The 21339-nt window shown below is 40.0% G+C and overlaps 1 protein-coding gene across 2 annotated transcripts in view; it reads right to left on the bottom strand.

Annotated features, from left to right (window-relative positions):
- The window catches only part of ADK (adenosine kinase), a 552513-nt gene that overhangs the window by 270075 nt on the left and 261099 nt on the right, over positions 1 to 21339 (bottom strand). The gene's annotated exons all lie outside the window — the stretch shown is intronic.

Raw genomic sequence — 21339 nt, 5'->3', positions numbered from 1 at the left:
TTGAAAATAACCCTTTGTATTTAACAGTTATATGCAAAATAAGGGAATTATCCTAGCCACACGGGTAAATGCTATGTAAAAATCTCTGTCCTGAACTTTACTCAGAGCAATTCTGCAAATTGATTTTTAAATAAAGAGTATAGCTGTGTAGTGCTTCTAAACCGTTGGGTTATTTCATAGAACTTCTCTTTACAAAAGAAGGACAGATATAATATCAATCAACTGTAACTGATTCTGTGTTGTGTGCTAAAATGGGAAAAATAAAATTCAACCACAAGATAAAACTGGTAGTGACCTAAAAAAATAATCAATGTCATGAAGAAACAGTACAAAACTCTACCCTGGCAGTTATGAGTCAACCAACTGAAGTCATTATAATTCCCCCTACTTAAAATCAGTAAGCTTATCCACTCAATCTACAGAATGAATTAAAGGCAACATGAATTTACTGCATGCTAAAACCCCACTTATAATTGTTTCCTAATCGAGATCTAAATAAATGATAATGTCTCCATTACAAATCAGCATTAGTGGAATCTGTGGGTTGTAGAAAGTTCAAGTAACTGAGCTGGAAATACATTCTTAGTCATGTCTCCATTATTATTCAGTTCCAGAGGAAAAAAGGGCTTTATTCACACACAAAAAGGCTTCACTAATTAGGAAAAAGTGGACAAAACTGAAAATGCGATATCTTTATTGGAGCAACGGAAGTTTTTCACACACAAAAACGTATATTTGATGAGCTATGCAGACCTATTTGTTGTTATTCTAAATTAATAAAGAAAATAACAACCTCTACAGAATAAGGAATTTTTATGTAAGAGATTGAGGTGTTACAGAGAATACTTTATAAAACCAATAGTTGAACTCTTTCTACTGTCTTTGAAGGCAAGGAGAAGCAGAACAGATTATTTTATAAGATTAAGAATGCTATACGCTCCTTTATGGAATGCAGGGAACGAGTTTCAATGTTGATAAGAGAAGACAGGTTCAAATCTTGTGTTCTCTGCCAAAAAGTGTGACTTACTCTCACAGATTACTAGAATTTGCAGGGTATACTACGGACAGCACTTAAAACATCAGCTCTACATGAACCCTGCCAATCCCTCAAAAATCCCTGTGGAATTTCACAAACTGCCCCCCTGGGGATCTAACACATTTTAGCAAATGACATATCTGTTTTTTCATCCTTATATACCATCTGATCAAAATCGGAGCATCAATAACACTTCATGTACTATATCATAGATCTTTATGAAAAAGTATTTATGCTACAATGCCACAAGTTTGACTGTGTGTGGCAGCTCAACTGAGCTTAAACATGCAACTTGCCATCAAATATTCAAGTCAAGGCCAGCCTTGGCAGGCAGGTGATCAGAGTGGTCGCACTGAGGACCAATTTCCAAGGATGTCAAATCAGAATTAGGGGGAGCTGCATCATTCTCTCTCACTCCTGGTAGATCTGTTTGGGAGGCGGTCAAAAACGTTTTCCGGACTGGGTGGCTGAACACTTAGGTCCTGCATGGATTCAAGTCTACACCAGTCTTCATTTTCAGTTTAAGTATAGGTGTCCTGATGTATCAGAAATAAAGGTTACTTACTGAAGCGCTTTGAGATGAGTCTCTGTGCATTCCTGTTACTGAGAGATGTGCCCATGATACAGCAGGCATAGATTCTTCAGGTACCACTGCTGAGGTGCCTGCGCACACCTCTGAACATTCCAGATGCATGCGTATGAAAAGGGGGTGGAGCATGCTCACTGCCTCAGTTCCTTCCACCTGAACTTCAAAGCCTGGCACAGGAACAGAACTCTGAGGAAGAGGGGACAGCGGACTGGCAGCGTGACTGTGCAGAGGCTTGTCCAAAAAACTCCACATACTGAAAGGTTTCTTCTTTGAGTGACCTTTGCACATTTCCACTTCGGGGAGTTCAACTAGTCGTGATATTCCTCTCCAAAATGGTGGGTTGAGGAGTGCTAGTTAAATAAGGATTGCAATATTACTTTGTCTTTGTGTCAGATTTTACACAAGTTGAAAGAGTAAATCTTAGTAAACCTATGTACTGAGTGCCATGTCATAGGTCTGCCAAGAATATGTCTATGGCATACAATTAAGGTGATCTTGTCCCTATTGGAAAGAGCCAGCATAAGAACACTGCTAAATTATAATACTCTTCCAATGTAAAGCCAGATGCATTTGGATGGGTGTTGGGCAGTGATGACGTTTCCCTAATAGTTATCCCTATAGGCCAGTAGTTCTCAACCTGTGGTCCTGAGCCTGTGGGCCACTTGCAACCCAATCAGCACACAGCCGGGGCCCATGTGACATTTTCAGGGACATACAGGAAGTATATATATATATTGTGTGGATGCGAACCACATAACAAACACATAGAGAGCTGCATATGTGGCTCACACTGGTAAATAGGTTGAGACCACTACTATAGGCAATGAAAAACATGGGTGATTTTCTGGATTCTTTGGATCTACTGAAATCGATGATTCACATTTAATTAATGTAACTGAGCTTTTTTTCAATGGGAAGTGGTCTTGGAAAGAATGCTGACAGATTTATTGCCAGAGTCTCATAATAATCATTTAGCACTTTGGGAAAGATGAGGGTGAAGGAAAATTTCATCCTCATGAAATACTGTAAAATGAAGGAACAGAGGGTCCTGTGCCACCTTTGAGACTAACAGAAGTACTGGGAGCATAAGCTTTCGTGGGTAAGAACCTCACTTCTTCAGATGCAAGAAGTGACGTTCTTACCCACGAAAGCTTATGCTCCCAGTACTTCTGTTAGTCTCAAAGGTGCCACAGGACCCTCTGTTGTTTTTTACAGATTCAGTCTAACACGGCTACCCCTCTGATACTGTAAAATGAAGGTCAGCCATAAGAGCCTGAAGCTCACTGACCCTTCCTGCAAATGTTATGACAATAAAGAATGCTGTTTTCACAGAGAAATTAAATAGAAACTAATTGTCCATTGGTTTCAAGGAGGGCTTCAATAACCCTATGAGGTCTAAGTTCAGGTCCCAAATTGTTGTTGGGTCTTTCACTGTAGAGTGACTGAACACACGCTTGCTGTCTTCTTCTAGATCAAGGGTCCCCAAACTTTTCACGGTCGTGCCCCTGCCCACCCTGTCCATGCCACCCCCATTACAGGAACCAGGCCGCGGCTGGGGTGGGGGATTGGAGTAAGGGGCCGAGGCTGTGGCTGCAGCTGGGGGCGGGTCTGGGGCCAGGAACAAAGTTGTGGCCAGGGGTGAGAGCAGAGCTGCAGCTGGGGATGGAAGCAGAAGCCGTGGCCGGGGTCCAAGGCTTTGTTCAGGGGAGCGCTTTGGGGCCAAAGCAAGGCTGGTGGCGCTCCCTCCCCGGGTCCCACTGCGCCCCCCCGAACATTCATCTATGCCCCATAGTTTGGGGACCTCTGTACTAGATGATGAGCGGAAAGAGCTCCTATATACATTACTAGAGAGCATAGGGACAAGGTACTGGAGAGAGAAAATTTTTGATGATTGATGATATTGGGACTGAAATTGGAGAGATAATATTGTTTGTTTGTCCCCAGCAAAAGACTTTTCCAACTGTGTAAGTAACAAGCAGGAGAAGATTATTTCTTGTAATTCATCAGGAACTCATGAACTTGATTTTGAGCAGCATGGTCCTGGAACAGTCAAAGTCCCACGGCCCAAGCAGCAAGGTGAACAGATTCTGGGTTGGATGCTGGATCTATCTGTTCTTCTCAAACAATAATTCCAGTGAAATTCATAAGAACCAAGACATTTGAAGCAACTCAGAATACCTATCATGCTGATGCAATAAGTATTATTCTGGCATTTTCTCCTCTGATTTTCCAAAGACTCCTTGATATGAAGGGAATGGGGTGGGGGGGGGGGGAAAGGTGCAGAGGTGGGTTCTTCTGTAGTTCAGGAGAAAAACATCTTTTATGGAATTATTTTCTAGGCCGCCTGATGAGCAGAATCTTTTGCATTTGGTGTCCAGACTAAGGTCTTTCGCTGGACACCCCCACTGTGGAAAATCCAGTCTAGTACTTACCATTTCACAGACCACTTATTTGGTTTTGAAGATTTTGGTTGAGCTGGCACATAAGGGTACTGTCTCTTCCTGCAAGATGGAAAACCACCTGCTAAATATGATAAATACAGTTCCTAATGAACTACTGCCACTTAGCAGAATTGCTTGGAATCAACTCCCTCGTTGATTAGTACATATGATCACAGACTATGCGATCTTCTTGAATCTTGAGGAAGAAGGATCGAGGGCCCCTCTCTCTAGTAGGGATGTAAAATGTTAACCGATTAAATGGTAAGCATTAGTCTTACTGGTTAACCCGCCTTAAACGTTAACTCCCGCGCCAGCTGGATCGGACCCAGCCAGCACCACCGCCGGCCGGATCGGGCCCAGCCACTTAATCAGTTAACCGTTTAAACAAAATATTTTTAATCGTTTTTACGGTTAGCTTTTTAAATGCTATTCACATTCCTACTCACTACCTACTGCTCCAAGATGTTTATGTGTAACTTTCCCAAACATCTCTGGATCCTGTGCCCTTTATTATTCCCCTAAATTCCATAGAGAGTTCTTCTATTGCTCCCAACTGCGGGAAGGATTGCACTTTGTCTTTTACCACTGTCTTGTAAGAAGGAACCTTGAAAACATATGGGGGAAGTGTCACAGAGTCAAATTAGATTACAGTCTTTTTGAATGACCTCTAGAGCTCAATGACCCATAGCAATTCCTCTTCATGCCACGTGTAACAGAGACTATTATTCTCTAAAAGTAGGGAAAAGGGAAACAAAGTTGTGTTTAAGATTGGTTTGTGGCTCTCAAATATCCCATATGGCCTGGATTCTCCAGAATGAGGATGCTGGGTTGAAAGATGAACCAGATCATATCTCTTTAGGCTTCATTTGAAAGGCTTTCCTCTGCTGTTGTTGGTATGGCCACCTGAGAGGAGGGTATAAACAGCACAGGGTACTACTGTCTGATACTGGTAAGCAGTGCCTCCATTTCTGAGGCAAAGAAAAATCCAGAGATTGAGCAATTGAACTGGTTTTCCTCAGCTTCTCCATTGTGAAGAGACCTTTGCCAGCAGAAGGAAGGTCTTCTGCTCTTGGGTCTCAGCAGATAATCCTAAAGACTTTACACAGGAATGTCATCTTGAGGAGAAAGCTGAAAAGACAGATCTAGAAACCGAGCCTAAATAGTCAACTGGTGCTTTCAGACTGCACCAACAGCTCTTCAGAGTTACAGCAATAGCAAGTTTACTCTAATCCTCAGACAGTTTCTGAGCAAATAGCCATCTTGTCCCTTAAACGGTATTGGTATCTGGGAAATATTAATATTGGCTATCCTGGTGACCAAAGAGGCTGATAAATATATCTTTTTGTCAATGCAATCCATCTTTTGATCTTTATCAACCAGTGCAGACTGAGCTCTTGAATCTTTCTGAAGCTGAAGCTGCAGCTATTAGCATACTTACATATTAAAGCTGAAGAGAGGCTGGAAATTCTCCTCATGCTAGCAACATCACCATGAAGCATCTGAAGCCTTCTCCTTAGTGCAATGTTCCTTCTAAGCAGAAGGAGTTTCAGCACTTCACTTTTGAATCTTGGGTTCTTAGAAACTGATGTACTTGGCTAGAAAACATTGTATCCCTGCGCTCTGAAGTAACTTCCAAATTAGTAAATGGAATCTTAGTCACTAAATCCAACATGATTTTCTTTGCTCCAAATCCAGAAATAGGGGTCAATAGGGATCCTGGAGCTGATTTCTTAGAACCTGCTTGGAACAGGAGACTGTTTCTTAGGGCCTTGCACAAAACCCAAAGATCCTACTGGGTTAAAACCTGCAGACCTGGCTGCTAGGACCTCTGAATGAAAGAAGGGCTGAAAAGGATTCTCTCTCCTCTTCCTAGTCCATGGGTTGAAGGACACAGAAAATACTGAGATGGGAAATGTGTATCACAAAGACATGTGAGGCCCTGAACGTAGGAATCTGAAGCATGGAATGCCCTTGGAAGCACGCTGTTTGAACCCTGACCTCTTTACTGTGCAATCTGCCATATCTGATCCTGACAGAACTGCAAATCACACCTGTGAGCACAGAGAGTTTGACAACCATAAAACTAGCTAATATATTACCTGTTTACTAAAACTAACATTAACTATCTTAACCACCACTTACAATTTTTTAATAAATCAACAGAAAGTCTGACAAAGGTCAATGGAGACAGGCTAGAAGTTTCAGGTCTGTCCACAATTGCATGTGAAAAGAATTGCGGAGGAGGTTAGAGCGCCCCTTCCCCTCTTATAACCTCATCAGCAAAATATTCAGACCAAAGGAGTCCCAAAAGGCACCACTTTCAGATTGTTTCACCAGCCTGCTGCACCCTGGGCATCTCTCTCAATAGTGAGAATATGGAGAGTCCATTTGAAAATAATTTGTTATGACCACTTTAAATGGAAGGATATAGGAAGGAGGTTAATCACAACTCAGCTTAGAAGACCATTAATGTAAGGAAAAAATGGAAGTAAAACCTAAACCATTATATGAACCTGGCAAAAACATATGCACACATTGAATACTCTTCGTATAAAAGAAAAATACTGATATCATTATTCTAAATGACTTAACTCACTTATATTTCTTGTCAGTGATGCGAGAGTACATCTGAAACACAATCTGAAGTCAACATTTGGTTAATATTGTACCTTTTTTCAGATCTTTATTTAGAAAGCATTGTTTCAAGAAGCCACAATATACAATACTGAGTCCTAGCAAATAGGAGAGACTGCAAGTTTTGTGCCATTCAAAAAACTGCACATTGTACTTTGTTTTTGCTTGCTACCTTTACACTAAACTACATTCCTAGACTATTATGGCCTCACATCATGTGATGGTCAGTATGAAGAAAAATCTCAAAGCAAAAACAGAGACTTGTCTTTGTTTGCATACACAAGTCTGAGAAACAGAGTACAATGTACTGTATGGTAATTGCTGCACCATTAATTGAAGCTGCCAAATCTTGCACGAGGAAGCAATATTGTTAAAATGTCTACCACCACCTTCAAGCAACTTCCAGTCAAATGAGTTAATAGTGATAACTGTTCTTGAGGTGAAAAGAATAGTTAAAGCCATGCATCTGAGACCAATACCTACAACTTCTTCACCAAAAGTCCACTACAGATACTTCATTCTAGATGTATTTAAATAGGGTTACCATATTTCAGCGAGCAAAAAAGAGGACGGGAGGAGCCCCGCCCTAGCCCCGCCCCTGCCCCTCCCACTTCCCGCCCCCCCCTGACCTCCCAACCCTCCCCCCGTTCCTTGTCCCCTGACTACCCCCTCCTGGGACCCCTGCCCCTAACTGCCCCCCAGGACTATCTAAGCCTCCCTGCCTCTTGTCCCCTGACTGCCCCAACCTTTATCCACACCCCCACCCCCAGACAGACCCCTGGGACTCCCACGCCCCATCCAACCACTCCCCACCCACTGACAGCCCCCCCCCAGAACTCCCAACCCATCTAAACCCCTCTGCTCCCTGTCCCCTGACTGCTCCGATCCCTCTCCGCACTCCTGCCCCCTGACAGCCCCCCCCAGAACTCCCAACCCATCTAAACCCCTCTGCTCCCTGTCCCCTGACTGCTCCGATCCCTCTCCCCACTCCTGCCCCCTGACAGCTCCCCCCCAGAACTCCCAGCCCCCTACCCCCCCCGCTCCTTGTCCCCTGACTGCTCCGATCCCTCTCCCCACTCCTGCCCCCTGACAGCTCCCCCCAGAACTCCCAACCCATCTAAACCCCTCTGCTCCCTGTCCCCTGACTGCTCCGATCCCTCTCTCCACTCCTGCCCCCTGACAGCTCCCCCCCAGAACTCCCAGCCCCCTACCCCCCCCCCCCCCCCGCTCCTTGTCCCCTAACTGCCCCCTCCTAAGACCCCCCCCAACTGCCCCCCAGGACCCTACCCCCTACCTGTACCCTGACTGCCCAAAACTTTCTCCACTGCCCCCAAAAAGCCCCCCCTGTTTCTTGACCTCCACCTCCAGAACCTTCCTGCCCCCTGACCTCCTTACCCTGCTGCTCAGAATAGAGTTGGGCTCTGTGCAGCCGAGCCGGACACGTGGCTGAGCTCCCGAGCACAACAAAACCCGGTCTGGCCCTGCACAACAAAACCCGGTCTGGCCCTGCACAGTGTTGCCGGACTGGGCTGCAAGGCAGCTGCTGGCTCAGAATGCAGGGCGGATCCGGCTCCTCTACAGCTGCTCCCGAGTCCAGCCCGGGACTTCCCTGCAGCCCTCCCAGCCACTCTCTGCTAATCCCGGACATTGTGAGAGCTTTGCAAATTCCCCCCGGACGCTATTTTTAGCACACAAAAGGAGGACATGTCCGGGGAAATCCGGACGTATGGTAACCCTAATTTAAAACATAAAATCTCCTAACAAGAAATCCACAATACCAAGTACTGTTAAGTGATACTGATACATTAACCATTTTTCATTCTATCCCCCTTACTGTCTGCCTGTTGTCCACTGATTGTGTTTTTGATCTGACTTTAGATTGTAAGCCTCTTGCAGCACAGAACATGTGCTTTTAATTGTCTCTAAAGTGCCATGCCCACCTATGCAGCTAGTATATAAATATAATTCATTCTAAATATATTCCTTTGCACTATATTTAAAGGGAGAAAATATACCTAGATTTATAAGTGAGATGCAATGAAGGAAAAATCTTTGTGTGTTTCAATGTGTGTTATTAAATGTCATAGAAAATTGTAACTCTACTGTGCCCTAAATTTTGCCAATAGGCAGTGGTCTCTAAGGGGCTACCTATTAACTATGGGCAAACCCAGCAAAATATGTTCTGGGCATGCCACTTCTTCATCAACTACACTAGGCACTGAGGCAGGTGTGGCATAGAAGTTGACTGCCAACTCTATGTCCATTTTGGACTCTTCCATGCTGGGGAAATCCCCACTTAGAGAGATGAGCTGCTTTCCAATCCCTTTGTGCCACCAGAGCACAGAAAAAGGGGGCAGGTTGCACTTCAGGATGTCTATGGTTTACCTTTTCACATGTGACTATTGATTTTGGGAACCTCAGGCTTTAGTTGCCCAATCTGAAACATCTTAAAGGAGTACACAATTCCAAGGGCATGTGCTCAGAACTTTCTGAAAAATCACCCCTTTTAGCCAGCTATCCAAAGCCCTTTGTAGAGCAAGGACCAGTATATGGCGTTTATAGTGTATACCACTGTTCATTAAGGACAGCTGAAAGAGCTTTATTAACATAAACTAAACTACTTGAGAGAATTAACTTTTAGACTCTTTACTGATAGGTTAAGAGATGCAAAGATGTTAAGTGACATGCCCAAAGTCACACAGCAAGTGTGTAGCAAAGCAGTGACTATAAGACAGGAATAAAGCTAGTCCTGGTGCAGAGGTTCTCAAACTGTGGTCCACAAGCTCCATTCAGGTGGTCCGCTGATAGTTCTCTCTAATGTGCGCGCCTGCGTACAGCAAACAGCAAAAAAGAGAGAATGACGGGCCACCCACCTAATTAGTGGACTAGCGCAGGCGTGGCTCCACTAATTAGGTGCCTGGACCCTGGAGAAGACGCACATGTCAGGTGAGGTGGTGGCCTTGGGGGGAATAAGGAGTAGGAGGGAGGAGGCAGTGGAGTGAAAAGAGGGGGTGGAGGGAATTTGGGACATGCAGGGCTGCAGTGGCCAGAGAAAGAGGCGACTTTCCCCAGCTCCAGGACTGCGGCTGCTGGGGAGAGATGACCCGCCTTTCCAGCCTCAGCTCTGTGGCTGCTGTGGTGGGGGAGAGAGGGCCCCCCCCCTTCTTCCCAGTCCCGGCTTCGGGGCTTCCACGGCAGAGGAGAGAGGGAGAGACCCCCTCTTTCCCAGCCCCAGCTCGAGTGCTGCTGTGGCAGGGGAGAGAGGGCACATCCATCACATTAGAAAGGTAAGACTACTGATATTAAAATATATGAGTTGTGTGCTTTTATTTTTAGATCATAAAAAGCTAATTATTATTAAGGGTTTTTTTTATATAGCACTTTTATCAAAATCGCTTTACAATAGTTAGCTAACGGTACAAACAACATTTGGAAAGATCATTAAGTGGTCTGCCGAGACCCTCAGCAATTTTCAAGTGGTCCGTGAAAAAAAAAGTTTGAGAACCACTGATGTAGTGTAATTGCAAACTATAGAATGTATCTGCTGTTACTGGAAGAAGTGTGATATAAAGGTGAGAGAATAAGGCTAGACTTCAGAGTTCTGAGGTGTATTACCAGTTGTGGCACAGATTCACTATTTGGCCATCAGCATGTTGCAATCTGTGCATGCTTCAGCTCACCCCTTGTACAATAGGTATAATACCTGTTCCATGGGGACATTGCGAGGTGTGATAACTGTTTGCAAAATGCTTTCAAATTTTCCAATGAAAGGCACTGTGTAAGTACAAAGTAGTTAAATGACTATTAACCTGACAGTATAGGGGTATCATGGCTGCCAAATGCGAATATGATTTAGTGTAGGATTTCTTTGTGACAGATTAAAATGATACAAAATATATGAAAAAGCACACCTATAACCCCAGAAAAGTCTTCACTTTTCAGAATTCAAGAATGTCCCATGTTTGCACCTCCAGTAAATGCTGTGCAGTCTGAATCAACACACACCAACACCTGAATCACACCAAAAGAGTTTAGGAGTAAAAAGATCTCCATTGCTCTCTGTAGCGTTGATTTCATAAAGAGCATTACTCCCTCATACTGTAAACATCTGCCTCTCAACTTCTATCAGCAACAGTATCAAAAACAGATGGCAAAGGTCAAGTCAAAGTTTATTGACTCTGATGAACTTTGACAGCCTCTATTAAATTACTTCTTCCCTTAAGGTGTATGTGATCAAAGCAGCAGAGAGATTTTCACTCAGTCACATAACAAGCTATTTGTTGAGACTGAAACATCTGGTCAATATCTCCTAACACTGCAATTTCATGCACAGTTAGCAATAGGGTACATTTCTTCTCTTCTTCTTACAGGGTCCATAAGGGTGGCACATATGGCTGATCATTTCATTCAAAACGGATTCAATTTGAGGCATTACATACAATTGTCTCTATGCTTTATGGTGTTTTAAGTCTACCTGCCATCGTTTTCCATCATCATTGCTGTTTGCTGTACGCTTCTGCTATAAAAGCCTGCAAGTATGACAGAGCACTTAAAGCTTAACAGCCTTTGACTACTGGAGTTAGAAAGCATTTAAGGCAACAGAGTCTTTAAAGTGGCAGGTCTTCATCTGTTGTCAAAAACTCCCGATACATTAAACTATTTACCATTTAGTAAAGCTCAAGCAACATAGTTTGTAAAAGTAATTTTTGTTGTCAAATCAAAGCCCTCACTTATGCGTGCGTAAACTATTAGAGATCATTCTTTTGACTAATCTGTAAGTTATTATACATTTTCATAAACATAATTTAATATACAATTTACATTTCATTTAGAAACAATGTGTGACAATTATATGAACTTGGCAAATGATAATCCTACTCCTGAACTGGAAAGAGCAGAAAGACACTGCAATTTTATCAATCCCATATGCTGAAAATTTTCCTCTTTAAATTCATGTATTTTTGTTGCCACAGCAACAAGTTGCAGATCACAGATAAAACATTTTACTGTACTAAGTCTGAACTCACAATCCAGTTCTTCTTTTGCAACTCCACCCAGCCTAGCCATTTAAAAAAAACAAACACAAGAACAGATTTTGTTGGGTGGGGAGGGATTATAGAAAAACTAGTTTCTAATTTCTGGTGTATTTTTCTTCCATGCCCAAGAGAGTGAAGGCAGTGAGGATGCTGTCCAGTTTAAGCATTTTTTTAATCACTGCTTAACAAGAACTATATTTTAAAATAATCAGCCTCCTTTAAGAAAAAGTCTTCAGGTTTTTTTTATACACAGAGTTTACAATAAAACAAGATTTGGAGGACATTGTGAAAAACGGATGCATGTTTAGTCCTCTGGGCTCTCTGACACTTTTCACAAGCATTTTATTTGCATATTTAAAAACTAATGCTGATCTGCCTCAATTGTGCTCCCACCTAAAAGAACTTACCATCTGAAGTGGATGATTTACGATGGCTTACGCTACCCAAATAAACAAAAAAGTAATGTGTGACTGGTCCAATGTTGCCCTCACTCTTATCAGTGCAAGAGAGCACTGGTTTGTTCACTGTTAGATTAACAGACATCTTTTTTGTAAAACTGACAGATGAAACATGAATAGTTTAGAAAAATAAGCAACATCTTACATTCCACAAGAAAAAGAATCTCCAGATGGCACACGAATTTTGAGGCCTTCAGTATAACTGGCCATTTAAGAAAAAATTCACAGCTTTTGTGGTTAGCAGTCTACTGTGTAGTTATTTTGTAAACCAACCATGACCAATCAGAAAGGCACTGGGTTTACATTCAAATCCAGTATTTCAATATATTTATCAATATTAAAATATTTTTCTATTTCTCATTTTTCTATACAAACATAATAAACCTTCACACTGATGAGACTGAATTAAACCTCCATAATCGTGTAAATTAAACTTCAAAATAAGATGCTAAAATCATGATCAATACTAGGTAGTTAGGGAAGAAATTCCATAGTTTTCCCCCAACTAATCAAAAAAGAAAAATCAAGTGCAGGACCTCTGAACTAGAATTGTAACATCGCAAGTTTCAAGTGCAGTATTTCAAGAGAGGGAACAAGACATAGTAATTACATAATTATCAACTTCATGACTATGTACATTTGCACTGACTAGTGAGCTTACAAAATTGAGAGACTATTTTCCGGACTTCTAGATCTACAAGAATTTGTTTTACTATTGCTGGTGATTGCAACATATATAATGTACCCATTCCATAGTTGTTTTCTTCTTCACTAAGTTTACTGTACAGTGGTTGAGGAATTTTGGTCTGAACTGGAAGTGTAGATGGGGCATGATAATTTGACATTTGAGTGTAAGGGGATTTCTTTAGATACCAGGTCATATGTATGTGCTGCCCATTTAGGGAGAAGACAGGTGGAACGCCCTCTCTTTCCCTCCCATAAAGCCAGATGACAGGTGGTTAGTATCATACACTCAAATAAAAAAACCAATACCATTTTGTATCTCAGTTAATTATTTGATTTTTTTAGAAGTATGTGGATTGATGGGCAGAGTTGGGTGGGGCCCAGTCAAGTTTTTGCACAATTGAAAGGTGAGAACTGTATTTATCTATTTATTCAGTACTTGTATGTCTAACTACAATAGAACCTCAGATTTACAAACACCTCGGGAATGGAGGTTGTTTGTAACTTTGAAATGTTCGTTACTCTGAACCAAATGTTATGGCTGTTCTTTCAAAAGTTAACTGAACATTGACTTAATACAGCTTTGAAGTTTTACTATGCAGAAGAAAAATGCTGCTTTAACCATCTTAATTGAAATGAAACAGAAAATTTCCTTACCTTGTCAAATCTTTTTTTCAACTTTCCTTTTTTTTTTAATAGTTTATGTTTAACACCATAAACATGTATTTTACGCACTGTATTTGCGTTTTTGCTGCCTGATTGCATACTTCCAGTTCCAAATGAGGAGTGTAGTTGACCAGTCAGTTCGTAACTCTGGTGTTCATAACTCTGAGGTTCTATTGTACTGAGATGTGTTATAGTTGCCCAGATAACTGATAATGCGGAATTATATTATATCTCACTTTCCCCCATTCCCCACCTCATCTCGAACATCTCAAAAAGTGCTGTGGACAGACAAAACCATATCTTTTCCCAGGATCTTTCATTTGAAAATGCTTCTGTTTGCCATAAACTACAGACTTGGCCGCTACGGCCTCTAAATTAAAGAAGGCCTGAAAAGGATTCTCTCTCTTCTTCCCATGGGTTGAAGGAGTGACACAGTAAATACTGAGATGGGAAATGTGTATCACTAAGACATGTCAGGCCCTGAACTTAGGAATCTGAAGCAAGGACGGCCCTTGGAATCAAACTGTTTAAACCCTGACCTCTTCACTGTGCAATTTGCCATAACTGTTTCCAAAGATACCCAAGAAAAGACCAGACTATAATTGTTTAGTATAACAGAATTATTCATGCTTGTACTGTTCATTTATGTTATTGCTTCATGGGAGTAATTATATTGGTGTGTTTAAAAATTAATAAAAAGGATTTTAACAAAATTAACAAAAGAAGTGACCTATAATTATGTACTCTTGAAAGGAATGATTAGAACTACCAGAATTCCTTGGCATGCAGGTCAAATCTCTGACAAGTTCAAACAATTTTCACAGAAAGAATAACTAAACTGTTAGGGAAAAAATCAACAGGAATCCATCCTCTCTCTCAGTGGATTCCTGTGCATTGCTGAGGAATTCTGTGAATTGCTGATTGCTCATAGTTACAAACTCATTTCATTGGGAGCTGAAGATGCATAGTACCTCACATTATCACACCCTACATCATGGCAGAGCTGATCTGCATTGAAGGAAGTTAGTGTAAGTTATGGGCATAATCCAACCCCTACTGAAATAAATAATGACTCCCACTGAATTTCAATAGGAGTTAGATCAGACCTTTTGCCACTGACTACAATGACATGAGGATCAGGCCTGATCAGATTCATCTTATCTCTACAAAAAGAGAAAGATTAACAAAAGCCCATTTCAAAATAAAGATTAACAAATGTGGGAAAGAAACACGGAAGACCCAAAGAAAGTATTTTTGTGGACATTTTATATTCCTGGTCTAGTTAGTATTCTTGAAAAGTTTATGGAATTCAGCCATGTGAGGTAAACATTTGAAGTCAGATACTTTTTAAGACGTACTGTAGTTTTCAGTTTTGCCTGAAAAGTTGGAACGCACAGCAGACCTGACTGTGATCTCAATTAGTCCAGTTTTACACTGGTGAAAATCTATTTACTTCAGTAAAGTTACTCTTGATTAATACAGGGTGTGAATGAGATAAGAATCAGATCCAGTAGCTGTCCCTATATATTTCATCCTTTCCCACTTGGCTCACAGTAATTTATTAATGGTAATCCTAAAGGAACATATTTCAATAGTATCAGAGGGGTAGCCGTGTTAGTCTGAATCTGTAAAAAGCAACAGAGGGTCCTGTGGCACCTTTGAGACTAACAGAAGTACTGGGAGCATAAGCTTTCGTGGGTAAGAACCTCACTTCTTCAGATGCAAGACTTGCATCTGAAGAAGTGAGGTTCTTACCCACGAAAGCTTATGCTCCCAGTACTTCTGTTAGTCTCAAAGGTGCCACAGGACCCTCTGTTGCATATTTCAATAGGGCTCCAATTTTTTTTTTTTTTTTTTTTTTTTTAAGATTGTAAATTCTTTGGGTACAGGGATTGTCATTAAGTATATTTTTGAACAGAACCTGGCACACCAGGACCTCAACCTGGATGGCCTCTAGGCACAACCACAGTGTGAATGTTAAATAATGATAATAAATGATAAGACATCCTGAATTATTTAAAATATGGGAACAAGGTTTAGCCTATAATAAAAAAAAAAAAAAAAAAAAAAAAAAAAAATCAATAAAATACCCAGCTTCCAGAAGTCATCCCATTGTGAAATTCCAATAGTAATATTTCAACTCGCTTTCTTTTTCTTTTTCCAGGAAGGCAGTAAAAAAGGAATAAGGATAGCAACCTGTATTGTACTTCCATAAAAAAATATATATAGAGAATTTAATTTTACAAAATGCTAATTCATTTGGACCCCCAACAAAAAAAATCATCATCTGGTGGGAACAATCCTCCACATTTTCTTTTTTTGAACTACAAGATGCTAGAGACTAAGGTGAGTCTCAGATCACCGAACAGCAAAACCTGCTATGTGATTGTGACGTTTATAGAACCTTAATTTACAGGAAGGGATTTCAGTTCAGCCCTCTAAATCAGATGGTGTGGCTAACAAAAGGCCTTCTTATAAGGAGGAAAAGGGCCTTGATGAAAGTGCAGGTTTGCCCTATACTCCCAACTTCACAAACCTGAGATTTCCTGACCTGACCATTTTTACTATAGCTGGGTAGCATCCTTGAGAAAAGTTGTACTACAAGGGTTAAGTATAAGATAGTGGCTGTATGGGGAGGAGGAATAATAAGAGTTGAAAGGGCCTGATGCAAAAATGGGGGGAGGAGAGGGGAGAGAAACAAAGAAAAAGAAAAACTCATCACACAGAGGAAATATCAAGAAAGAATTAATTCTCAAAGCTGTGCAAATTCCTGTGGCCATCAGAATCAGTGGCAGTCCACAAACAGTGCAGTAAATAAAATGATAATCGATGTTGCCAAAGATCTGTTAAACTGTGTGATATTCATTTGACCTGTGCTTATACTGGAGGAGGTCCAATACTTTTAAATAATTAACCTGAATACTTCTGGTTGATGCACACAGACTATTCTAATTGCATTATCTGTTATTAGATGTGTCATCTAAGAATTTCTCTCTTCTTGGGTAATTACAAAGTATACAAATAGTCTCCTCTTCTTTTGAGTAATTCCATCATAGATTATCCCAATCCTAATATGTTCAATAGTACATTAAATTAAATATATTTCTCAACAATTAATCTATTACATTATTGCTAGTAAATGAAATTTAAACACAGTATGATCAACAGCATAATTCAATAACTGATAATAGTAAAATGCTTTGAGGGAAGTTACTGCTTTCAGCAGTACTGGAAACCCAAAGACCCCATATCTTACTTTCATTGACTACAAAATACGCTAATTGTGAATCCAGCAATTCAATGTTTTGTGCAATGTGTACTCAGTCTGAATCTTTAGCCACATCTATGTTAATTAGTTTGGATCTAAAATCATAATACTGTAGTAGGTCTTTGAGACTCCATATAGTCATCATGTATACCGCATAAAATCTGTGGTAATAAAAAACTTGCACAGATATAAATTCATTAAACTTAAAAGCAAAGCAAAAACACGTTTAAACACGAGAATGCAAACTAAACTAAAATGATAAAGGCCTAGAAATTTTAGCTTTTTTCCTTAATAGTTAAAAACAGAAACATAGCTTTATGTAATGTTTTTTGTTAACCACGCTACTAATATGTTAATTATATCATTACATGATTTTCCAAGAACAACAACATGTAATTCCATTTATTTATTCTCTATAGAGGCAGAGGAAAGAAGTAGATTAAGAAGCTGTCAAGATGATAAAATGACAGCCAATGCAAATTTATTTTTGCAATATAGCATGCAAGATTTGTAAATGTTATTATAAAACAGAAGCCGCAAAATAGCTGCAGGCACTGAATGAATGCTTCAGGCACTGAATGGAAGAAATAATACTAAGACATTAGAATGTCTGAAGCAACTGAGGAAAAAAAAAAGTTAAAGACTCCATCTAAACTGCATTCAAAAGAGAACCTGACAGTAAATCAAGCCAAGGATAAGGACACGTACCAGTATTAAAGCACTCAAATTGCTATAAAAGTTAGCTTGTAACCTGGAAGCAGACTGCTAAAGAATTATTTGCTACACCATTGTGTTTGATTGAACAGCTAACTATGTGATTGCAAAGACAACTGTTAGCAAATTAGACCCTTATCTTCAGTTTTCCAGAAGACACCTCAAAGTATTCCACTTTCATATAATCTAAACGCTAATACACTCATATACACTGGTGGTATCTCACTGATTTCAATGGGGACGTAACAATATACTATGACACGATAATTTGGCCCCATAGCTTTTTGTCTATACCTCAGTAAGTTATGCTACTTAGTAGGTAACCAGTGAAGACTTGGGAATACAAAAACATTCCTATATCAAAGGGCTATGTTGAGATTAACTAATGCTTGCAAAGCAGTTTGAAGTTAAAAAGCACTACATAAATGCTAAGCATTATTATTACCATAGCACTAAGTTATTCCATATTATATATATATAATTTTAAACATACAATTTAATCTTTTTTATTATTTGTAAAGAAGCATGATACATTCTGTATTTATCAACCTTTTAGGTAGCAATAGTGCACATGCAGAAATAATGTATTTAAACCATTATTGCAAATGCTTTCCTTGTAATTCAAGCAATAGGATCTCAAGAAAAACGTGGAAATTAAGCCAAATCCTTCAGACATCAAGCCTTAACTAAACAACTTCTATAGATTGATAGATTAATTATTTTTAAAATGCTTAAAATCTTCATCCCATATTAACATAACATAACCTATATTCAGGAAAAGGCTATTGGGACTTGATATATTATCTGATAACCATCTTTTCCCCTCTTCAAACCTGGTGATTAATAAGAACAATTTTTTTTAAATTATCTGTTAATATGACCATCTCAATTTTAAGTCATGCTAAAATGGGTGGATAAGCTGTTGCTGAGGGCCAAATGAATGTACCCTCTGGAGTTTTATAATACAACCTACAACTATCTTAATATTTGATATGCAGCTGTGGCATATGACAGTTGTATTAAAGTATGATGAGCATTGACAAGCTAGGATCTATATAAAGATCATTCAAATATTTCTGTGTCGTCTCTCTTTAATGAGTGATCATGTTTGGAAGTTACAGAGGAGGTAGCTGCCCCTCACTAGAATATCTAACCAGTGGCTATTCATCATCTCATCATTTTAACTGCTGCCAGGTTCCCCCAGATGAACCCTTTCATTTTAGCATCATTTTGTAACCGCAGATCTAATTGTAAGAAAAGACAGCAGGCTCAAACATTGATCATAACAGACTTTTATCTCAAAAGGATGGACAAAAACAAAGTCTAAGCCAAAACATGAGTTAAACCAAGCAAGGGACATAAAAGGTAATAAGTAGTAGTTCTTTAAATACACTGAGAGCAAGAGAAAGATGAAGGAAAGTGTAGTTCCTTTATTTAAGGGAAAAGGAGCGCCAATAACTCAGGACATCAAGAAGGTTGAGGTTAAATGCCTACCTTGCTTCAGTCTTCATTAAAAAGGGTTAATGATGACCAGATATTCAACTCAATTAATATCAACAAGGGAATGCCAACCAAAAAAAAAATGGAAATAACAGGTTAAAGAATATTTAGATAAGTTAGCTGTATTCAAGTTGGCAGGTCATGATGAATTGGGTACTTAAGGAACTAGCTGAAGTTGTCTCAGAACCATTAGCCACGTTATCTCCGAGAACTCATGGAGGATAGGTATGGTTCCAGAAGGCTGGAGAAGGGCAAACACAGCACCTATATTTAAAGAGTGGAACAAAGAAGATCTGGGGAACTATAGAGCAGTCAGTCTAACTTTGATACCTGGAAAGATCTGGAACAAATTATTAAACAATCAATTTGTAAGCACCTGGAGGATAACAGGGCTATAAGGAATAGCTGGCATGGATTTGTCAAGAGCAGATCATGCCAAACCACCTTCATATCCTTCTTTGATAGGACTGCTGGCCTAGAGGATGGGAGGAAGCAATAGATGGGATACATCTTGATTTTAGTAAGGCTTTTGACACAGTCTCACATAACACTTTCATAAGCAAACAAGGGAAATGCAATCTAGATTAATTTGCTATAAGGTGGGTGCACGACTGTTTGAAAGACCTTACTCAAAAAGTAGTTATCTGTGGTTCACTGTTAAACTGGGAGGGTGTACCGAGAGGGGTCCCAAAAGGGACAGTCCAAGATCTGGTAAAAATCAATATTTTCATTAATGATTTCAATAGTGAAGTGGAGAGTATGCTTATAAAATTTGCAAACACCAAGCAGGGAGGGGTTGCAAGCACTTTGGAGGACAGGATTGGAATTCAGAGGATCTTGACAAATTGGAGAATTGGTCTGAATTCAACAAGATGAAATTAAATAAATACAAGTGCAGAATACTTCACTTAGGAAGGAAAAATCTAATGCATAATTACAAAGTGGGGAATAACCAGCTAGATGGTAGTACTGCTGAAAAGGATCTGGGGATCACAAATTGAATGTGAGTCAACAATGTGATACAGTTGTGAAACAGGCTAATATCATTCTGGGGTGTATTATCAGAAGCTTTGTATGCAAGACGTGGGAGGTAATTGTACTGCTCTATTCGGTACTGGTGAGGCCTCAGCTGGAGAACTGTGTCCAATTTTATGCGCCATACTTCAGGAAAAATGTGGACAAACTGGAGAGAGCCCATAGGGAAGCAATAAAAATGATAAAAGGTTTAGAAAACCTGACCTATGACGAAAGGTTTTGAGAAAACACAACTGTGGGGTGACCTAATAGTGGTCTTCAAATATGTTAAGGTCAGTTATAAAGAGGACTGTGACCAATTGTTCTCCCTGTCCACTGAAGGTAGGACAAGAAGTAATGGGCTTAATCTACAGCAAGGGAGATTTAGGTTAGATATTAGGAAAAACTTTCTAACTATAAGGGTAGTTAAGCACTAGCACAAACTTTCAAGGGAGGTTGTGGCATTTCCATCACTGAAGTTTTCAAGAACAGGTTGAACAAATATATATCAAGTGTACTTGGTCCGTTCTTAATGCAGTGGGCTGGACTTGATGAGTTGTTGAGATCCCTTCCAGCCCTACACTTCTGTAATTCTTTTCTTACAGTTATATAACCACATTTGTCACCCCCACTATTTGTCTTATCTTATCTTAGGCAGTGCCCAGGCAGCCACAGTCCCAAGCACACTCCTGTATCCAGATTTGCCACATCTCTAGGCTGATCCACCACTGATTTCCAGAGGTAGAGAAATTGCAGCTCAGAGTGAGGATCCCTTCCAGAATCAGTGATATTAAAAGTCCATCCTTTGACCGGGGGGAGTGGGGGAAGGGGCTGTTAAGAAGCCAAAATAAATACCTTACTTTCCAAAATGTATTCGTTAAAATCCCACTCTAAACTAGTATTTTAATATTTTAGAAAGTTTATGGAGATATATGTAGGAAAACAATGTGGTTACAGTCATTCCTACAATTAAATATGACTTTCAATATAATAATTTCAACTTTAAAAAAAAGTTTTCCTTTACTGAAAGCCAAAAGTAGCATTCTTTAATCCAAGAACTGTACCTAATTTCCTTGCTAATCCATTAACCATTGTAATAAATGACTCAAGTTTGAACAAGGGATAGCAGTATTAAAAACTTAGAACTAGGAAAACATCAGCATGACTATCTTGATCTTTCAGAAACAAGTAAAAACAGGAGGGTAGCTTTGCAAAACTTCAGACTGCACATTTAGGAAGCTATCTATGTTGTAATTTCAGCTGCAGAAATCCCTTTAACCCACACAGGGATCATATACA

The sequence above is a fragment of the Chrysemys picta genome, chromosome 7, assembly GCF_011386835.1.
Source record: "Chrysemys picta bellii isolate R12L10 chromosome 7, ASM1138683v2, whole genome shotgun sequence".
In the NCBI taxonomy this organism is placed as follows: domain Eukaryota; kingdom Metazoa; phylum Chordata; order Testudines; family Emydidae; genus Chrysemys; species Chrysemys picta.
The sequence above is the reverse complement of the archived record's forward strand: the minus strand, read 5'-3'. Positions and strand labels throughout refer to the sequence as shown.